Genomic DNA, 23,232 nt, shown 5'->3' with positions numbered 1-23,232 from the left:
ATGCTCAGGGAAAGGTGAAGCAGATAGAAGAGAATCCAGAATGCTGAGGGAGAGGGCTGCAATCTGAAATAAGACTTCAGTGAAAATGTGCTATTTGAGCCTACAGAAGGTAAGCATTCTAGACAAAAGCATTCTAGACAAAAGCAACAAGTGCAAAGCCCATAGGAAAGATTGCAACAGGTGAATACAAGGAAGAGTAAATTGGTCAGGGTGGAAAGGCAAAGGAAACAAAGGAAGAAGACGAAGGCAAGTTACTGGGAGAGAAGCAAATCATACAGGATACGTTTTGACTTTTGTTCTGAGTGATATGGGAAGTCATTTGACCTTTTTAGCTGTAGGGAGTTTGATTTCATTTAACTTCCTAAAGTTAAATTTAAGATATTATCACCTATATCTCCCAGATGGATACATGGGTAGATAAATGATAGATATTCCTTAATATCCATATAACGTTATGTATTATGAATAATACATATAATGTATGTATATATTGATATATATTTTAATAAAGTATATTCATATTTAAGAGACTAATTCCATTTTAGTTTCTAAAAAGTTATCTTAGTAACAATGCTCGCACACACAAAAAAGGTTTTCCCAGACCTACCCCTCTTAAAAAATGTAACACAATTTTCACTTAAAATTTTTATAATAGTTTACACTAATGTGTCTGTGTAACCGTATTAGAATAACACTCTTTATTAAAAAATTAAAGTTGTATAATTTATTTATATTTCTAATTAGCCTCTATAAAAATGAAGCTATTTCAGGTATATATGAAATAGACTAGAAGATAAGCTACAAAAAGATTTTTCTCGAACTGCATTTATCTTAGAAATAAAACAAACAATCTGACTGTCTTTAAAGCTCTCTTCAGCCATCTTTAGAGTGAGTGCTGAATTCCCCAGGTTCTTTTCTTTAAAAAGGCTATATATACTATCTAAATACTTCCATAAGAATCACCTGTGATCACAAGGCTCACTTTCTCAGAAAACAAATGATATTGATAATAGTTTAAATTTAGTATCTGCTAGAGCATGTAAAATAAAATATTAAATATGTCATCTGCTTTTTACTTAGGAAAAATATATTTAAGAAATGTATTTTTAAAAATAATTTTGTGCTTTACTGGATGTGAAATTGAACACTGATATGTTAAAATGACTGTGTTAAAAAATAAGCAGTAACTGCATCTTTACAAACTGTCTAGATTTCGTTTAATTAAAGGATTCCAGTGTGAAAAGCAAATAAGTTTGCAAATATATATAACATATCAAACTATAAAGGCTATGAGCTAATAATATTAAAAAATTATGAACAGTCTTTAAGACATGAAAGTTTATAATTTATAGACATCTAAAACTCTGCCAGAGTCCTCTGGAGTCCCCTATCAAAGACTATGAGACACAAATGTTACCAGATCCTTGTGGAGATCTGGCTACCTATACATCATAGCAGGAAAATCATGAAGGCCCAGATTTATATACCTCAATGTTGAAATATCCTTATACAAAAGGAGTGCCAATAAATTTCTTCCATTTGTCAATTGGGCATAAGAATGTTTTCAGTCTCCTTGAGAATGCCAAATGCTTCTACCCAACATTACTGCTGCTGAGACAGCAAGGAGGTGCTCCAGCAAGACAAGAACTACATTCATCTGTCTTGAGAAGCTGAGACCTGAGGAAGGGAATATGTGACTTTTCATGGCAGGTAAGCCAATCTTTGGGGACAAACTCTAACTATAAATCAGTGAAGAGTTGTCAATAAAATACTGAAATGCAAGTCAAATTTAACTCCTAAAAACTTATTCTTCCGTTTGTTTTTCTTTCAGTGAACTAAAATTTATCTAGTTAATATTTTATTTTAATCATCTAAGTTATCTTTAGATGTTAATTTTCCTCATTACAAATGCCAAACTTGAAACAATAAAGTCAAAAGCCAAATCGGTATTTTTAAAAAATTAAGGTTCAAAGTAACTCAGTCATAAACTAATAATCTCGTAATTTTAATGCTATTGCTTCTTGTCTAAAAGCATTCTAAAAGACAGCTTACAAGAAACACTCTTGCATATACCTTAATGCCTCCCTCTATTATCGAATCCAATATGACTGCAACATTACTAAAGCACTTTGATAGAAAAAAAAAAAAAGCAAAAGCAAAACAACCTCTTCTAAATTTTAGCTCCTGTGATTTTGTAGGTGACTGACATTCACTATCCACTTCTGAGTTACCCTGATAATAACTAGTGCAGCAAAATGGCATGCAGAAAGGCTATTCCTATCTAAATTTCTCTTTAATCTCTAGAACTATAATCTCTGTGACTGCCTACCCAGTTCTACCCAGGAACTGCACTGACTCAGCAACAACTGGCCATATTAATGTTCTTTCCTATATTTCAAAGTTATCATTGCTGTGGAACACAATACTGAAGGTTTTGCCTGATTTAACACTAAATAAAGGTTGCTAATTCACTTGAAGAAAGAGAGTATACTAGGCATTAACAAAAAAAAATCACATTTTCCTAATAGCATGAGAGTTTGGATACAGGGATCAAAATAGGAGAGAGGAAACTGGAGAAAACATGCAATTAATCAACTTGTCGATTTCACAATGAAGTTTTTATTGTGGCCAGCATGAGGGCCTTTCAAGTACAAATTGAAAGCCTGACTTAAGTAACCACATAAAATCAAATAAATTTTGATTATAGTCTAGCTGCTCATGAAGGATAGGTTTTAATAAGTTAAAATATTTGTACCTTAATTGCCCAGGAAGTGTATTGAAATCAGCATAAGCAAAACGTAGATAGTTTAAATTCTTAATGCTAAATAAAGCTGTCCATTCCAAGCCTGGCTCACAGATTTACATACTGATGCCAGAATAACAAAGGAATTAATAATGTTTCTCATGTTGGTTTATGTTGTGTTTGCTGATTTTAATTGTAAAGTGTCACCCTACAATATAAGTACTCTTGGGGGCAATAAAACAAACCTGAACAAAGCAAGATGTACTTTGGATATAATGTTAAATTAGAGACCGTTAAGAGGATATTGTTTATATCATGAATATCCAGCAGTAAATTAAAAGTCATTGACTTTATAGTAATTAAGCCTTTGAGTAGTGACTAATGGCCAGTATGAAGTGGTATCTGCCTTTTTCAGTACAAATTAAGATTCCCAAGATGTTTGGTGAAGGATGTGATGTGGGAGGTGAAGAAAAGAAAAAAAATGTCAAGGATAATTTACTAGATTCTGATGTAAGAGAGTAAATGTATTTTCTACCAAATGAGACAGAAATAATGGGAATATAAGCTGTTTGGGAGCAAGCAATATGAGTTCACCTTTAGAGATAATGAGTTTCAGGTGCCTTTCATATATCCAAGTACGGGGGTCCAGAGCACATTAGGCATTTGTTTCTTAAGTGGCATGGAGAATTCTCAGCTGGAAATTTATTTCTAGGAGACTTCCATATATAGATGGAAGTTAAATTTTGAAGTAGATCACATGGTTTTAATATAGTAGAGAGAATAAGACCAAAGCTGAAGGTAGAATCTCGAGGTAAATTAACATTTCAGGGGTTAGACAAAGGATGAAAAAGAGCTTTTGGTTCCCAAGTTAACCAGATGATATAAATTTGCAATATCTGGATATAAGCAATGTCAATTACAATATTAACAATACATTATTATATCAACAGTAACAATTAACAATAAAAACTGTCCCTGGAAAAGGGTATGCAACCAATTAGATATTAGAGGTGAATTTATAAGCAATGTCAGGATTCCATCAGCACTGTTCCCTGATTAAAATATAGTATGACTTGAATTAATAAAGATGGATCACAAACAAGAATGGGACTTACCCCACCCTGAGAAACTTGCATCAATGAACAAGGCCCAAGGATGCCAGGAATGGGCTGGAGAGTCACACATGATGAGCAATTTGCTCTCCAAAAATGTTTGCTTCTATGTTTAAGAAAACTACTATTCAAAGCCATTCATACTAGAAGGGCAAGGTTTTGGCTTTGTCCCTCTGTCTCCCTCCTTTCCTTCCCTCTCTCTCCTCCTCTCTCTCTCAAAAGAGAAAACTAAGGGAGGTTAACTGCTTATGCTAAGACTTAAGACATAGTGGCGTGAATAAATTTTCTCAAATTTTTTCCTCCATGATTTCTGTGTCAATTTGTCCTGAGAAGTTCTGTGGATGTCTCCTTGTAGATCATTACATACAGTGTATTGCCAGTCATTGCTTCACATCTTTCCTTGCTGCACTTCCATATTTTTTCACCTTTGCCTCTTTGGGTTTTCATATTCTTGATAAAGTATCAGCACTTTTAATCCTTGCCTCAGACTATGTTTTCTAGGGAATGTCTGCTAAATTAATTGGTCACCATCATCTATATTTATTAAGGTTATATCACTATCCTGTGTGTGCATATCATGCCTTCTTATACAACGTACACAAATACACATACACACAAACATGCAAGCTGTTCATTTCTTCATACATGTAATCATCCATAATGAGATATGAAGACATTTTCTTCTCTGTACAGATGTATAAACAGTTCATGTTAAAGGGATATGTCTTTATAGGAAAAGGATCCAAATAAATGTGCTATGGAAGCTCTGACCTCAAGATCAGAGACAATCTGATCCCAAAGCTTAAGAGGAAGTGGAAAAATACTGGGCATAATAGAGAGAAGATAAATTGTAAACAGAGGAGAGGACAGATGTAAAGGCGAATGGGAAAAGGAGTTCGTGAGAGGTTAACAGTGATTTGTTAGATGGCAGAGGGTGTGCAATGAATGGTGGGACCCTTTATAGGTTTGTTTCCCTGTGACTTTCAGTTGTCCATGCATAATTCCTGTGGAACCAGGTGGAAGTGCTGAGTTTCATGTTTGGATAAATATGGGATGAAACAGAAATAAAATATATGGGTTAAGAATGACAAGATGGGGGCTTCCCTGGTGGCGCAGTGGTTGAGAGTCTGCCTGCCGATGCAGGGGACACGGGTTCGTGCCCCGGTCCGGGAAGATCCCACATGCCTCGGAGCGGCTGGGCCCGTGAGCCATGGCTGCTGAGCCTGCACATCCGGAGCCTGTGCTCCGCAACGGGAGAGGCCACAACGGTGAGAGGCCCGCGTACCGCAAAAAAAAAAAAAAAAGAAAAAAAAAAGAATGACAAGATGGTCCCCAGATGACATGTGGTGGCAGAGATGTAATTTGTCTAAGGAAACTAAACTGCAATCTTCAGCTGCATCTCAGGTTATCTCATTACTATAAAATTTACCCAAATGCATCTCCCTAAAATGCCTGCTAAAACCTGGATGTGTTTGCAGAAAAGTAAAAATAAATATTGTTTAGGCCATGTGAGCTTAGAAATATCATTAAATTTTGGGATAGCTATGGACACTCCCCTGAGATTCCTATTATTCCCTGTTCAAGAAATATACATTGAAATATTATTTATTTCACACACAGCACTTTGGAATTGGACTATGTGCATTTAAATCCGCACACCATCAAAACATACATACATACATAAATCCACACACTAACTGCGGGACCTTTGCCAAACTGTATAACCTCTCTGTGCCTCAATTTCTTTATCTGAAAAATGAGGATAGTAATACTAACCTTACCTCACATATTGTCATGAGTTATAAAACATTATTATTTATATTGGACTTTGTTCTTGAAACCATGGCTCGAACACGTGAACTAAAGAAGGAATAAAGAAAGGAAGGGAGGGATATTCCTGGGAGGGAGAGCAGGAGAAAAAGTGGGAGAGGAGGAAGGAACGAAGGAAGGAAAGAGGGAATGAAGGAAGGAAAGAAGAAAGGGAGAAAGGAAGGTTAAGATTTTAAAGTTAGGGTACTGGTGGCATTAAAGTCTTCATTCTTTTCGTTTCTTGTTATGTTCAAATACTTTTTATTAATCTGATCAACAATTACTATATTTGCTTAATCTAATTTGAGCTTGATTTCTGTAACTTCTAACCTACCAAAATTGTAGGGAGGTATGGGGGAGTTTTTGATGAGGGAGGAAACTCTCAAAATGAATGCCACTTTGTTGAAAACAGTTGGTGGTAATACGCTCCAACAGATAATTAAGGGAAGCAGCCAGGAGAGGTTCTGTAGTCACACATCCAGCACTTTCTCTACGTGAAAGTTTTTCTAATTTGTTTTGAGCTGAAATCAAACTTTTCTATTTGGATGATATGAAGGCATTCCTAGCAGGGGACTCCCAATTCCTTTTCTCATTACAGTCAGAAGTTAGAAAGTAGTGAGGTTATCTGTAAGAAGATTTTAAAAAGTGAGATCTGATCTGCTTACCTGGGGGTGTTTACAAAACCAGATGGTCAGAGCCCCCAGAAGTTGTTCATCCTCTGGCAATGGGATTATTTTACAGAAAGTCTCAAGCACAGAGAGCTAGCTCAAATTCCTAAAATGACTTATAATGTTAACATACATTTTTATATACTTAACACAAAGTTAGCATTCATGTCTATGCTAAAAACAATATGCATGATCCCATTTAATGTCCAGAATCACCTAGTATCCATCCCCTTTTACAGCTGAAGAAAGACGCTTAGACAGAAGGGAATTCTACTGAGCCATGCAGCTAGTCAATGACAGACTAGCACTCCAGTTTCATCACCTCTGGTGGTAAACGCATGTTCTTGAACATGAGAACACGAGGCTAAGCTGTTAAGAGACTTCTGACTAGCTACGGAAGAAAAAAAAAAAGGTGGTAACTGCACTGTTTCACCACTGGGATTTTTTTTCCACGTCTCCAGTGAAATGTGAATGAGAAAATATTAACTGTATATTTTGGAGTAACACAGGCACATACGGAGGAATTATTTAAATAAAGATACTGACATATAAAACATTTATCTATTCTACTTATGATCATCTATGAAAATTAAATACAAGAGGCATGGTTGAAGGTGTCTTTCCATCTTTTCACTTTTACTTAATATACAAGAAAAAATAAATATTTGAAATAATTTTAGAAAATATCACTGAAAATGAATAAAAAGAAAATTTTATGGAGCACCATTTATATCTGGTGAATGGAATGCGTGTGTGTGTGTGTCTTTGAGTGTAAGCTGTAGCAGTTTTGAATATGAATCTCGTTAGCTTTCCTATGGTGCTCTAAATGCCATACACACACTGCATTTAGGTATTTTTTTGTCACACAAATACAGATGCACATCACAGCAAGTGAACTCCTCTTTCAATGTGGTAATTATGAAGCTTTATTTGGATATTGGTAATGATCCAGAACTGATTATGATTTTGATAGACCGAGCATCTGTCAGCAGTCAGCAATTCTGTATCAAATAGAAGTTGAAGATTTTCTTGTCTTCATAAGGTCCTCTTATTTGATTGAGACTATAAAAGTCATACAGTGTAACTACATTGTTTCCACTGTCAATTTCTTTAGTTAAACTGCAAACTCTCTGCATGATTAGAGAGAGTAAAAGGGACAGAGGTTAGTATTTTCAGTTTGCTCATCACGTCTACTGAAATGAGCATTATTACCAGATTATTTTTAAAAAATCACAGTTCAAATAGAAAAGAGGTTCAGTTGCGTGAAGGTCACTTAAAATATTACCTGATGAGTCATGCGTGGTCAAATTCCCTGGACAGAATTCAAGTTCCAAGGACTTTGAATATGACAAAGTAGATTTGTTTTTTCTTATATCAAATGATGCTGCCTCTTGTCATAGCTCACATTTTAATTTGCACTTGCAGTGGGTTTTGGTTTTTTACATTTTTTAAAATATATACATTTATAACATATTTCACTGCTAAGAGCCTATCTCTAAAACTTCAGCACATCTCCAAGCACCAAGTAAAAAACCTTGTCAATAACAACTCACATTTCAAGGATCAATTCATTGTAAGCAAGTGTGCTAGGCACAAGTGATGCTCATATGTAAAAACTACCACACTCATAGCCACTTTGGGTTCCTCATCTCTGAATGAACAAAGAAAAGAGTTACAGTACTGGCTGGGGTAATCAATCCTGACTACTAAGGGGAAGTTGGACTACTACTCCACAACAGAGGTAAGGAAGAGTATGTCTGGAATACAGAAGATCCCTCAGGGAGTCTTTTAGTATTACCACATTGTGTAATTAAGGTCAATGGAAAACTACAACAACTCAACCCAAGCAGGACTAGTAGTGGCCAAGACCCTTCAGAAATGAAGGTTTGGTCAAGGTAAATAAACAAGGTACCTCAAGCTAAATAAGCATGGCCAGCTAAGGAACTTACTGAAGGCAAAGGGAATACAGGATGGACAGTAGTACAAGAAGGTAGTCATAAATACCAGCTACAATCCCGTGACCAGTCACAGAAACAAGGACAGTAATTGTCATGAATATTTTCTCCTTATTTTGATACGAATAGTTGTGTGTAGCATTGTTTTATTTCCTCTTATTCCTTTATCATATAAGATTATTAATTTTATGTCAGTATTTAAGTACTGTGACTTTTATATCATAGCTTTTAAGTTACAGGGTATCGAGGAGAAAGTCAACATTGTTCAAGGAAACATCAGAGGACTGCGGATAGATCTGTGAATAACAAGACAGGGAAGTCACGATGAGTAGTAGCAGGTCTGGGAGGGTAAACCAGGAGTCTGGTTTGGAAAATATATATTGTTTGAAATACTAACTAGGTGTTTTGGTGGGAATATTATGTTGTCAGATTATTTTAGCATGGAATTCATGGAAAAAGTAATATATAACTTGGAGTCATCAATATATAGATTCTTTTAACCTAAATGATTGGATGAGACCACTTAAAAGTGTGCATGTAGAAGAGAAGTCTAATGTTAGGTTAAAAAGTGTGGAGTGAGAAATTATTCAAGCATGACTGATAAGCTTTTTTTTTTTTTTAACATCTTTACTGTAGTATAAGTGCTTTAAAATAGTGTGTTAGTTTCTGCTTTATAACAAAGTGAATCAGCTATATCTATACATATATCCCCATATCTCTTCTCTCTTGTGTCTCCCTCCCTCCCACCCTCCCTATCCCACCCCTCTAGGTGGTCACAAAGCACCAAGAGCTGATCTCCCTGTGCTATGCGGCTGCTTCCCACTAGCTATCTATTTTACATTTGGTAGTGTATATATGTCCATGCCACGCTCTCACTTTGTCACAGCTTATCCTTCCCCCTCCCCGTGTTCTCAAGTCCATTCTCTAGTAGGTCTGCGTCTTTATTCCTGTCCTGCCCCTAGGTTCTTCATGACCATTTTTTTTTTTTTAGATGCCATATATATGAGTTAGCATACGGTACTTGTTTTTCTCTTTCTGACTTACTTCACTCTGTGTGACAGACTCTAGATCCATCCATCTCACTACAAATAACTCAATTTCATTTCTTTTTATGGCTGAGGATTATTCCATTGTGTATATGTGCCACATATATCCGTTCATGTGTCGATGGAAACTTAGGTTGCTTCCATGTCCTGGCTACTGTAAACAGAGCTGCAGTGAACACTGTGGTACGTGACTCTTTTTGAGGCAAGAATATACAATGTAGAAAAGACAGCCTCTTCAATAAGTGGTGCTGGGAAATCTGGACAGCTACATGTAAAAGAATGAAATTAGAACACTCCCTAACACCATAAGCAAAAATAAACTCAAAATGGATTAAAGACCTAAATGTAAGGCCAGACACTATAAAACTCTTATAGGAAAACATACGCAGAACACTCTATGACATGAATCACAGAAAAATCCTTTTTGACCCACCTCCTAGAGAAATGGAAATAAAAACAAAAATAAACAAATGGGACCTAATGAAACTTAAAAGCTTTTGCACAGCAAAGGAAACCATAAACAAGACTGATAATTTTTTAAGTTTAGAGATTTAGTTTAATGTCAATGATGTACTTCACAGAGTTATTTGAGGGTCACAGTGAAGAGACTCTGAGCTCAACCACAGGTTTATAAAACTTAAGGCAATACAGTACAAGGTCCAATAAATGAAGTATTAATTTCAGTGATGTATTTGTAATAGGGAAGAACAAATCTGACTCCATAGTAGATCCATTTCTTTGACTTTAACCTTTGTATTCTATTGCTTTTGCTACAAGTTAATCACTAAAGGGATTCTGCCTATAGTTTAAAGTATACATAGTGGCCTATCTCTAGGAACCCTGCCTTCCATGCCTGTGTGTTAAGCTAAAATACCTTTGTTTAGCTCACAGGAAATATCCTGACCAGGCCCACTTGAGAATGGCTAGAGGAAAGAAGAAATTAATACATCCCCTCCAGAGTCTGGCCTGAACCAGGAAATATTTGCAACAATTTATCACCTTTTTCACTTTATGTCTTCACCTCCCTCTCTTTGTTCTATAAAAGAAACTAGCATCCAAACCCAGGCAAGATGGTTCTTTGGGACACTGGTCCACCATCTTTTTAGTCTGCCGGCTTTCTGAATACAGTCACTAACATATATTTTTACATTAGTTTTCAAGATGAGCATAGATGTAAAAGACATCAGGAACATTAAATAATTTAATGTTGTTGTTGTTTTAGCTATGCTAAAATTTTCTTCCCAACACTATTATTTTTTCTGAAACTTGACAGAAAAACTTAGGTGTTTTTTTCCATTTTCTGTTTTGTTATCTAGTATATTATTTCTACAGGCAATTTAATGGTAAAATTACATATACCACTTTCATGGAAAAGCCTATGACCTTATGTTTCCCATCTGAATTTCATCCCCAACTAAGCACAGCATTTGATAGGAATGTGTCCTTCAGATGTTTCTCAAAAGTAAATACAGTTTAAAAATATCAACCTAACTTAATCAAGCACCAATTTAATATATTTAAAGGTGTGTTTTATTATCCATGACTAAAGCAGCAATATATATAAATATATGCCTATATATTTTAAGACAACTGATTACCAAGACTAGTTTCCTGGACTTTAAATAAATTGTGAGCCATGAAGGTCCTATCCCAGGGTACTTAGTGGTTGGCTGCTGTGCTAAATTGTGCATAAGATTAAGAGCAGTTCTTCCATGATGTCAGTTTCCTTGGCAAAGCAGTGCTCCTGCAGTGTTCATTATGTTTTCTAAGCTGATTCAGTGACTAGTCATGCCACAGCTCAGACTATAGAATAAAGACCAATGGGAAAGAACTGCGCAAAATAATTCACTATCATAAGAGGCAATCAAACAATTCTTAGCATAATTCAACTCATTTCCTTAATATTTCAACTTTCAGAAATTGAGAGCATTTTGTTGCTACAGATATATAGGATCCATATGCTGTCACATAAGCCTAAGCACCAATACAAAAAGAATCATTTCCATTTTCCCTTATGTCACTATTGTTTTCAAACACATACATAAATCATGAATTATTTACTTAACTCTTTTTTTAAAAAAAAGGATGTATTAAAACATATAGTTTTTCTCGAATAAGCTATTTTGCCATAACTATTTCCCAATATTTGTCAAAATTAAATAAGATTCAAAAATTTTGTGAATAATGTTTAAGGAATTAAAGGTAAAATACTGTCTTCAACAAAGTTATGCAGAACCAATTCTTCACAAGACATTTTGACAGGAGCTAGCAGAATACATACACAATGATAGAGGAAAAAGATATAAGAAATGTTCATAAAACTTGAATGACACATCGCTGCATTTAATGGTATTTTAACGAATACTTTATTTATTTTTAAAAATTTATTTATTTTACTTATATTTTTGGCTGCATTGGGTCTTCGTTGCTGCATGCAGGTTTTCTCTAGTTGTGGTGAGCGGGGTCTACTCTTCATTGCGATGTGCAAGCTTCTCATTGCGGTGGCTTCTCTTGTTGCAGAGCACAGGCTCTAGGCGCGTGAGCTTCAGTAGTTGTGGCATGTGGGCTCAGTAGTTGTGGCTCGCGGGCTCTAGAGCGCAGGCTCAGTAGCTGTGGCTCATGGGCTTAGTTGCTCCGTGGCATGTGGGATCTTCCCAGACCAGGGCTCGAACCCGTGTCCCCAGCACTGGCAGGCAGATTCTTAACCACTGCACCACCAGGGAAGCCCTAACGAGTATTTTAAAATGTAGAGAAGTCTAGAATTTTATTATATATAGAGAAAATGAATTTAAAATTTAAAGTTATCGATTACTTCTACTAAAAATTAATTTTATTATCAATTTTCACTATTGAGTAGAAAGTGTTGTGAAAAAATTCATTCTATTGTTATTATCAGATGTTATTATCAGATATAATTTTGTTTATCCCAATGCCTAATTCAGTGGTCTGGGAGGGGTAAAAGAAAGTTATAGTTTATGATGCCATGTAAACAAATGTAGCTTTGGATATACTACACCTAGTGATTATACCTGTGTGTATTCATTTGCATTCCTGACTAAGCTATGTAGAACTCAGGGGAGACATTCTTTGTTTAGAAAAATAAGCATATCGGTGTGGTTTGTTAGAGTGTTGTAATATATTAAATTTTACTTCACTGACCAAAAAGTTTAGGACTCCATTATAATCATTTAAAATTTTGCCCAAGAATAATCCCTGAACTAAGCAATATTTTAATTTGTGTCTGCTGTACATAGAATGGCCTAGTTAGGAGTAAATAAGCAAATAAGTGAGTAAATGGATGCATATGTGAATGAATAAATGAATAGCAGGGTGCACCGCTGGGGAACATATTAGCAGTGTCTCCTTTTCAGAGGTGCTTCTCACCATACATGCTCAGAAGAACTGGACTAATACATAATTTACCTCACTGGATTTCAATAATTTTAAATTTGTATTATTATTTTGTATATTTATATACAAAATATATATATATTTATTATATATATTATATATTTATATATATATATTTTGTATATTTATTATTATTATTAATGATAAGTAACATCAACAAAACTTATGTAATGACATTTTCTGCTTCTGGACTTAAACTGCTTTGCATATGGTCTCATAATCTCAAGTACTTTTCTTACTCAAATATACTACATGGATAAAGAAACTGGACTAGTTCACTGCCATAAAACTTGAAGTGACTGTAGCATTTATACCTCCTATAATTTCTATTGTTATGCCTGTGTATGCACGTTTATATATATATATATTATATATATAATGTTTAAACACTTTTATGTCTAAAATCAAACGCCCTCTCATTTGTATTTTACCTTTCGACTACAGTTTATATTTTCTTACAGATTTCTTCCTTTTCAACATTTTAAATCATACATATACACACCTTATTTATAAAGTACATTAATTTTGCCACAATTAACCTAATTCCTTGACTCAGAAAATTTACTTTTGCTTATGAGTAAATTTACATTATTGCTATGATTTTAGTTTGAAATTAATTCTACTAAGTTTCTCATGCTGAATAATTAATTAGAAATGCATTTCATTGATGTAGCATGCAATTATAGCACACTCATTAAGCATCTACTTTATCCTGGGCTTACTCTATTTCACCCTATAATTCAATAATTGCTTGGGTGTCACCTGTCTTCAAAGCTCCAGATTAGTACAGGATTAAATGTAGCCTAAAATTAGTTTAGCTGTCAGGTAACGTAGCTTAGAAATAGGAATATTCTGACAACATTGGAATTCTTTATAATAGAGAAGAACAGCAAGTAGAAGTATCATTGGACCATACCCTTTTCCAATTACCAGGGCTACTTTAAAGTCCTGTGTATTAGATGGAGGATTCTTTGTCATAATTTGTATTTGAAGTGGGTTTAATGCCTCAGTCAGAATCTCTGTTGATTGTCTGAAGACTCTGAAGTAAAATAAATCCTGAGTTTTCAAACAAGTTTTGCTTTTAAAGGCTAGTAATAAAAGAAGGAAAAAGAGGCTTTTATAAAATATTTTTTTAAACCTTCAGTGTCACGTAAAGTTCCACAAGAATTTCCATTACAAACATTATTTTTGAAGGATTTAGATCCTGGTAGCTGAAATTTGAAACAAAGGTCTTCAGTCTCAAATAGTTATTATTTCTTTAAACAAGAAAGCAAGAGGTCTGCATCATTTTTCAGTGGCAACAACAGAAAATGTATTGTAAAGAAATGGGATTTTGAATAGAGAGCACAGAAGTCTAAAACACATTATTAAGTATGAATGCTGAAAAACACAAAATGACAGGCATTACGGTATCTTGTGAAATTCAAGTATAATACAGAATCCTCACTATCATTATTCATCTTCCAAGTTTTAGCATCTTTACTTAATCTTTGGAGATCTGCTTATTTACTAAAATTCTAAAATTCACTTTAGTGATCAGAATATGCTATTGCTTTATTTGTAATAATATGTTTAAACCACATTAAAATCCGAGAGTATTATCTGAGATTTGAAGTCTTATGGGGTCTAAGTATTTTCTTACGAGGCCTATTTCTACATCCATGTAGCAGCCTCATGATCTGGAGTGAATAGATGAGTAAGTGATGTCTGAGCAGTATTTATGAGCTAGTTTAAATTAGATGATGATCTATAAAGCTGTGGAAAACAATTAAGCAGAAAATACTTGTTCCTTAGCGCCTCATCTCCTCATTGGGGATCAATTTTCCAGACACAGTGACTTCCAGACTTCCCCAGGTTCTCCAAACCCTGACAAAATAGAACTTTGCCTGTGGCATCTACTACTTTAAAATGGAATAGTCCTCTGCCCACCATCATTCTTTAAAGATGATAGGCAAAAACTGGAACATATTTAGAAAGACTAATCAAGTTGGCGAGAGGGCTTAACAGCAGGTCAATTGTTAAAATCATTGTCACATCAGGATTTTACTTTTTACGGCTTTTCTTGTTAGTGGATCTACCTTTTCTTTTTCATTATTTATAAGGCCTTTGCCAGAGATGGCCTAAGAGATTTCTCCACTTCATATTGGTTAATTTAAATAGTTATATTTTTTACCTAATGTAAAAGATAATTGTAGTGGCTAAGAAAGTTTATTATTATTAGCTCAGTAATTTTATTTATTCATTCATTCATTTGAAAATAATTTTTGAGAATCTAATTGCCTATTTCAGGTACTAAACATAGAAAAAGAAATAAAGCATAGTGCTTACCTCTAAGTAGCTTATAAATTCTATAGTCTAGTAAGGAAGATAGGTTCACAGACAATAATTACAGCCCAAGGTATTTAGTGCTTTGATGGAGCTATGCAGAATGTTGCAGACTCAAGAATTTAGGAAATGTCTCCAGTGAAGTTGACGGCCTACCCTCGATCTTACAGGATTAACAGACCCTTGACAAGCAGATGATGAGAGGAAAGGCAGAATTCTAGGTGAGAATTATATGTGAATTGTCTTAAACATTATGAGCACGGTAACTAACCCAATGTAACTGTAGCACAGTGTGTTATGAGCCAACCAGATATGAGATGGGAGATGTAGGTTCAATTTATGAAGGGCCTTTGATCCCATCTTTTATCTTGCACATAATGAGGAATCAGAACCACTCCTGGAGCTGGTGTTGGTATAAGCTTTCATGTGTAATAGGATGCAAGTAAGAAAGTTGGTTAACCAAGCACAGTTGAATTATTTACTCTTAGAGTAAGGAAAGTAGATCCTGAGTTAGAAAACTAACAGCGTGTGTCCATTACAGATAGGTTTTAAATAATAAAGTGAATAAACCCAAATGATGTAAACTTAGAATTAAAAAACAGATTATCATTTCCCTTGAAATAGTAAACTTTTATTAATTAGCTGTAATCAAATTTCCTCATTGGCTTTACATTTAGCTTTTGTAAAATTGTCTCTCCCCATACTATAAATACAGTTGAGGCAGAAGTAGCTTACAAGAGGAAATGTTTATTACTGGGCTTAAAACTCTTCTTATTGCACTGAATAAATACAGAGCAAATAACTAAATGAACTTTGGACTTGAATTCGCATTTTACCTTCTAATTCACTAGATAACTTTTACAGCTTTGTGACATCCAGATATTTGAAGGGCTTTCCCTTTGTCATCAAAGTTCTTATATAGAAATGTATTTTAACGGATTCATAATATTCTGTTATTCAGATCTGTCTGCAGAAGAACTATGAAGTCAGAATAAATTTAGGAAAAACTGGGTAATTTTCTCCTAAAAGGAAACACTATTTTAACTATCAAAATCTGAATGATTAATGGGGTCATATGGTACAAACTTGATAACTGCAAAATAGTCAATCGTGCTGTTGTCTCAATCAGCTGTGTTTGTTCCCTCATGTACTCAAGCCACTCACCTCCTGCCTCTATGGCTTCCATATCCCAAAGGCTGAGAAACATATTCTCTAAAAATGTTTCAACAGAAAACTTCTGATTGCTTTCATCTTACGGGATAAATGAGCTCTTTAGCTATCATCATGAAATTTTAAACATCACCATTCCTAAAGTTCACTATCACTGGAGTTCCTAAAACCACCAAGGTGTCTATTCAGATGATTCTCCTACCAAAAACAAAACAAAAAATCTGTACTTGGCAAATCTCATAGCAAAGTGTCTAGTATTTAGCAGGCATACAAGTACCAGGCTGATGGCTAACAATGTAGGCTGGTAATAACGTGGCAGACATTGATTACTCACTTATTCTTTTTCCAGGGCACACCAGTAGATTACACTTCAGTTATATATGGTCAATCGTCCACCAATGGAAGATGTGGAATTATTTTCTCAGGGAGATAATGAGTCAGATTTAAATTTTAAAAATTTACACTGGCAGAGATGCAGAGAATAAATAAATGGTTAGGAAAATTCTTATTTGGGAAAATAATAAATAAACTCTTGGACATGTTGATTTGAATTGCCAGTTCAACAAAAAAATGAGTATGTCTAGGAGGCAATTAGATAGTGGAGTGTGAACTTTAGAGGTAAGTTCTGGGCAGAAAATATACATTTGAGATTTATGAACATATTATGACAACTGAGTACATGTTTATGGATTTGGTTAATTAAGGAAAAATACTGATTGAAAAAGACCTAAAGTCAGGCATGTGGATTTCCTCTATTTCATGTTCAGAAGGAAACAATTAGTAAGGAGAGAATACTGAGAATAAATGGCAAGAGATGTAGGTGGTAACTTGGAGAATTTATATCAGGAAAAAAAAAAAAAAAAACGGTGCTGTGGTTATGAGGGTCAAGAAAAGATAAGCAATTTTCTCAAGCTGACAGAGTTAACGAACTGAGTACCTACGATGGAGCTGGAATTTTGAAGCCAGGAGAGCTATCTTTAGGGGCCTTGCTTTGAAACACATGCTCACTTATGTGAATTATTTTCCTATCCACAAATTACTGCCCGAACTGCCAGTGAAATCATCAGTAATGAACTGTATTGCCTGTTACTGACCGTTTCTTTGGGCACATTTTCAAATGTTTCCATGTTCTATTGCCACTAAGATAAAAATCTGAAGAGGTAAGTTGATATTTATACAAGCTAAAATGGTTTTCTTTCTTAAATGAAATTTGCTTAAGGATAAAACACTGAAATGAAAACATAAATGTAAATATCACTTTTTATTAAATCAGCAAGTGTGCCTACTATATGCCTGCTGGGATTATCCATTCATTTTACAGGTCGTTATATAATTTACTTTTGTCTATAACTTGATGGATATTTTCCTCAAGAACATGACGACCTCCATAATATTGGTAGTAATATTTTTTGGACAACTCCTAATTTCCAGGATTATGCAAGTACTTTACAATCATTACATCACTTATCCTGTGGGCCTATGATGTTCGTAGAATGTTGTGAGCATTGAATAGGATAACACAGGGTTAGACTTTAGGTCAGATACTTACTACTAAGCCAGCCATACAAAATATGTATAACCATTAATTTCATTGTAAAAGAAGTTGATTGAGGCTTAAGTGTATTACATAGCACGCCCCAAATCACATGAAACAGGGACAAAACCCTGGGGCTGTTCAGGGCCATACGGCGTACACATATACTGTCTGATAGACTGCTTTTCATACCAGTATCATTCACAACCTCCTTTGAGATGTCTAATCGCTTCCTTCAGGAGTTTGTAGATATTCTAAAAGAAGAAAGCCGAATTTAAAAAGTCTAGATTCCATTTTATCTTACTGTTTTGTAATACTGATGTGTGTATGTGTATTAAAGAATTACAGTTTATTGAGCATCCAACAAATTCAGGATTTGTGCTAAGCATGTGCATAAGTTGTCTCAGCAAAGAGGAAGGAGTGTCAAAAGATCTGAATTCTAGTCATTTCTCTAATACTCTCATATTATTTGACTAGCTCTATTTAGGTTCTTTGAATGCAAGGAAAGAAAAGGGAACTCTTGTTACTTAGCAAAAAGTGAATTATTGGGAAGAATGTCATTATACATTTGTCAAAATCCACAGAATGTACGTCAAGAGTGAACCCTGGGGCTTCCCTGGTGGCGCAGTGGTTGAGAGTCCGCCTGTCGATGCAGGGGACGTGGGTTCGTGCCCCGGTCCGGGAAGATCCCACATGCTGTGGAGCGGCTGGGCCCGTGAGCCACGGCCACTGAGCCTGCACGTCCGGAGCCTGTGCTCCGCAACGGGAGAGGCCACAACAGTGAGAGGCCCACGTACCACAAAAAAAAAAAAAAAAAAAAAAAGAGTGAACCCTGGTGTATACTATGGACTTTGGGTTATAATGATGTGTCAATTTAAGTTCATCAATTGCAGCAAATGGACCGCTTCAGCCAGGGATGTCCATAGTAGGGGAAGCTGTGGAGTGGGGGACAGGAGAGATATGGTAACCCCCTTTACTTTTTTTTGTGTGTGTGTGTATTCATTTTTTTATTGAAGTATCGTTGATTACAATATTGTGTTAGTTTCAGGTGTACAACAAAATGATTCATATATATATATTCTTTTTCAGATTCTTTTCCATCATAGGTTATTATAAGATATTAAATATAGTTCCCTTCCTCTGTACTTTCTACTTGATCTTGGTATGAACCTAAAACTGCTCAAAAAAAGTCTATTTTCAAAAAATCCCACAAATTATAATCTACTATATTTATAAATAATGTATTAACTTTTAAGCATTCATTTTTATCTACTAAAAGTTTCCTTATCCCTTATTTCTTCTATCATACTCTAAAGGTAGTCACAAAACAAAATGTGTGAAAGTGCTTTGAAAACTGTTACCTAAAAATATTGTTTTTACTTTAAGTTACGAAAATTGAGTAAATGTGGAAAATAATCTCAATGTGTACAGAGGGTAATAGTGAACAGAATTAAAGATAGAAGACATTAAATATACCATTTATACCTTTCTATTTTTCATGTTCCATTTATTGTTTCTCGCTTTCAGAATTCCTGTTGAACACAGGCGTTATCTGGGTCCTCAGGCCTATTATTATTATTAACGCCTAATGGCATTACCTTAGAAAAACATTTTTACTGTGCGACTCACTAAATAATACCTTGATTCCACATTTCTTAATAAATTAGAATGAGACGTGTTCTCCTACATTGAAGATTCTCTACAAATATTGATCTGAGGTGGGAGCCACAGAAGGGACATTGTCTGTCTTTCACCTCAGGTGCTTCCTAGGATGGCTGTGAATTCAGTGATGTGATTCTTTGGAACTTCTTCCTACCATTTCCTTCTTCCTGCAAGGAGGCCTAGAAATATGCTGGCCACCTACAGGCCATTACTTAATAGAAAGAGGTTTTCTTCTGGAATTAATTAGATGTTGGGCCCAGGAAAGAAAATTTATGTAGCAGCAGCAGTTCCACTTCCTTTTAAAGAAGAGGAAGAACTGAGTAAATTAGGGTGAAAAATGAACCCTTGAAAATAAAAATTTGGAGAGAAAGAACACATAAGGAACAAATTATTTTTTACAAGAAACTTTTGAATGGAAAATTGTCCTAACAAATGGGTGTTCAGTCTCCACTTTATCATTGCCCAAGATCAACACACAGGACACAGGCTATTTAAAAACATGGGTTTGTTCAAAGTACAACCATGTGTTGTCAAGTACTTTTTAAGGCAAGACAAAAGGTGCAGCTGTGAGCAGCATGTTAATTTCAACAGAAAACAACTTTCTCTTATCAAGGTCAAAAAAAATTTTTAAATGTTATCGCAAGTGGTAATTTTCCAACAACAGCATCAGCTAGAATACATGTGATAAGAGTGACAGCAAGGGAGTGTTGGCTATGTTCTTTGATTAAATGGCTAGGGTTCAATTTATTTTCAAAAAATGCAGAACAATACGATTCTCATCATATTTTTCCATTGCAATTTATATTAGGCAGAGCTCTTACAGCATCAAGCCCCTAGTGACAAGAGTGTAAAACTAAATGATTATTTCAATGGGGATAAGGGAGAACATTTTAAAACATTCACTATTGCTATAGTCCAAATGCTTTTCATGGCTTGCCATGTTCTACTCATTCCAATTAAGAATTCTACTATTAAATTAACATTTAATTATTATGACATTGTGACCACTTGAAACAGACAAGTACACACTGAAGTAATCCATAATGTGCAAAAAGCACACAGGCCATTTTCTCAAAATAGTCATTGTTACGCTTTTGCTGACAAGAGTAGGAATTGCAAGTCAAAAATATGAATATGCTCTCAATAGAATAATATAATCTTTAGTTTTCATCATTTTAAATTTGAAAATAGCATAACTGAATTATTTCTGTCATGCCATGGTAAGATGGAAAAAAAGAGGAGCAAACATTTTTAAATTGATGCTGGTGACTAGCTTTAGCAAAACAATTCGCTGTAGAGCTCTACTCAAACGTGTACTTGTTTATCATGGAGAAGAACTCAGTAAAGAGGAATAATATATGGTTATAAATATTTGGATAAAAAAATCACTGATCCATTGTTGGTGATCCCCCAAGTGTTTTTCCATTAGCAATAATAAGGGTTGTCTCCCCCTGAACTAAACACTGAATGTATAATAATTATGTGATAGTTGCTAATAATTAACTCAGTCTTCTACTGTCATAGGAAAACAATCTTTGAGAAGAGGACCTAGCATATCATAACCAAAATCTGTATTAGCTTCCTATTGTTGTTTTAACAAATTACCACAAATTTCACTCCTCAAAACCACACAAATTTATTATTGTACAGTACTGGAGATCAGAAGTCCAAAATTGGTGTAACAGAGCTAAGATCAAGGTGTCTGCAGAGCTGCATTCCTTTCCTTCTAGGAAAGAATTTCTTCTTTGCCTTTCCTATATTCTGGAGGCTGCACAAATTTCTTAAGTTGTGGTCCCCTCCCAGCAATGGCAACAGTCTAATGCCAAAAACAGCACACATTATGTGATAAATATATACATATACATTAGTAAAAGAATGATTTTCTATAAGTTAACTGTTACAGAGTCATTTTTTCCACTTGCATTTTAATTCTGAACATTTAGGAGGACATAGTGTCATTAAGGAAAAGATAATATACTAGAGATCTAGAAAATCTTCTCAGAGAAATAATGCTACATACAATTTTGAGAGTATGGCCTAAACTAATTGAATATCTTGGCTACCTCATAAGAATTATTTCCAATATGAATAATATCTGTTAAGTGATAGTGCCAATATCATGTGGTCTAAGATACATATCTTTCTAATACTATCATAAAGTTTTAAATTAATACTGACATTTAAATATAATCGGGCCAATTTTTCCAATTACTCTTTTGCAAATCGTTCTTATATATTTCTGCGCTCATGGATTTAGTGGCTTCTGCTTAATTAAAAATAAATTGGATATATTGGTAGCAAACAATCAATCTACAAGTTATTTATTACACTTAGCATAATTATTGCTATGTGCGAATGTACTAGATTTCAATATGATGAAAACAGACAAAACTGTTTATAAACATTCACATATGAACTTTAGCTGAGTAGCTGCTTTTCTGTTTGTATCCCAGATAGCTTCCCAATCACTTTTCAATCTCAAATCAGTGTCATTTTCTCCCACATTTTCTCCTATAACCTCCCTCCAATTTTTAAGATCTAAAATTGATGCTACTTCCCATATCCATTGATGCACCTTTATACATTTCTATTAGATAAATACTCTGTTTTTAAAATATATATATATATTTTTTAGACGAGCATATTGAGTTTTTTAGAGACGGGGATGTTCACTTGTTCATTTTTGTTTCACCAGTGCCTTCTCTGAAGGTTAAAACACACATGGTGGATGCTCTGTCATGTTTCCTAAGAGACTGATGGAATCAGTAATAAACAAGTGAATGAAAGTAAAATTTGTCATTCAATGGTATTTTAAATTATCCCATACAGAACTCTAATGGCTTAAATGGTGGACACCAACAAGATACATCCATGTCCAAATCCCTGGCATCCATGAACCTGCAAACCTTTATTTGGAAAATGGATATTTGCGGATATAATTAAAGATCTTGAAATGAGACTACCCTAGAGACCCGATAGGCTTTAAATTCAATGACAAATGCCCTAACAAGAGACAGAGGAGGAGATGAAACACCCAGGGGAAAAGGTGATGTTAAGGTGAGGCAAAAGTTGGAATGATGTGGCCACAAGCCAGGGAAATCAATGAATGCTGACAGCCACCTGAAACTGGTAAAGGAAAGGAAGGATTCTCCACTGGAGCCTCCATGCAGAGTGCTGCCTTGCTGACATCTTGATTTTAAACTCTGGCAAAGAGAACTGTGGGAAAATAAACTGCTGTTGATTTAAGCCACCAACTTTGTGGTAATGTGTTACGGCAACTCTAGTAAACTTATACAAGTACTATAGGAAAATGTAAAATAAATAGAAACCAACTTCCCTAGCTTCAATATTTAAGATCAGCCATCTACTTCTTCCCAAAGACACACACACCAACAGAAGAAACCAACCTTGTCAAAAGTTGAAAATTAATACACATAGTTCATGTTCAATAAATACAGAGTCAATTTCAAAATTTCATCTGTATTCATACCCAGTAATTTAATTTTGAATGTACATGAAACTGTCATAGTAATAAGTACAGGTTAATTCATATATTTTTATCATCATATCTATTCACATCAATTGGTTTTCTTAGTTGACTGTCAATATCAGTGTTTCACAGTTTGGGGTAAGAATATAGAAAACATTTTGAAAATGCCAGGCTAAGTAGTGATTGTTGAAAAATGAACAAAGTTAAGTATAAAAATGGATTATTTCTACACTTTCTGTCTGCCGGCAGAATTTTGAGCACCCGCTATTAAAGAAAGGTATTTCCCACACTGGGTCCACCTTCCTAA

Source organism: Monodon monoceros, unplaced genomic scaffold (assembly GCF_005190385.1).
Source record: "Monodon monoceros isolate NGI ecotype Baffin Bay Population unplaced genomic scaffold, NGI_Narwhal_1 Super_Scaffold_8, whole genome shotgun sequence".
NCBI classification, from domain to species: domain Eukaryota; kingdom Metazoa; phylum Chordata; class Mammalia; order Artiodactyla; family Monodontidae; genus Monodon; species Monodon monoceros.
Note: the sequence above shows the minus strand (reverse complement) of the source record.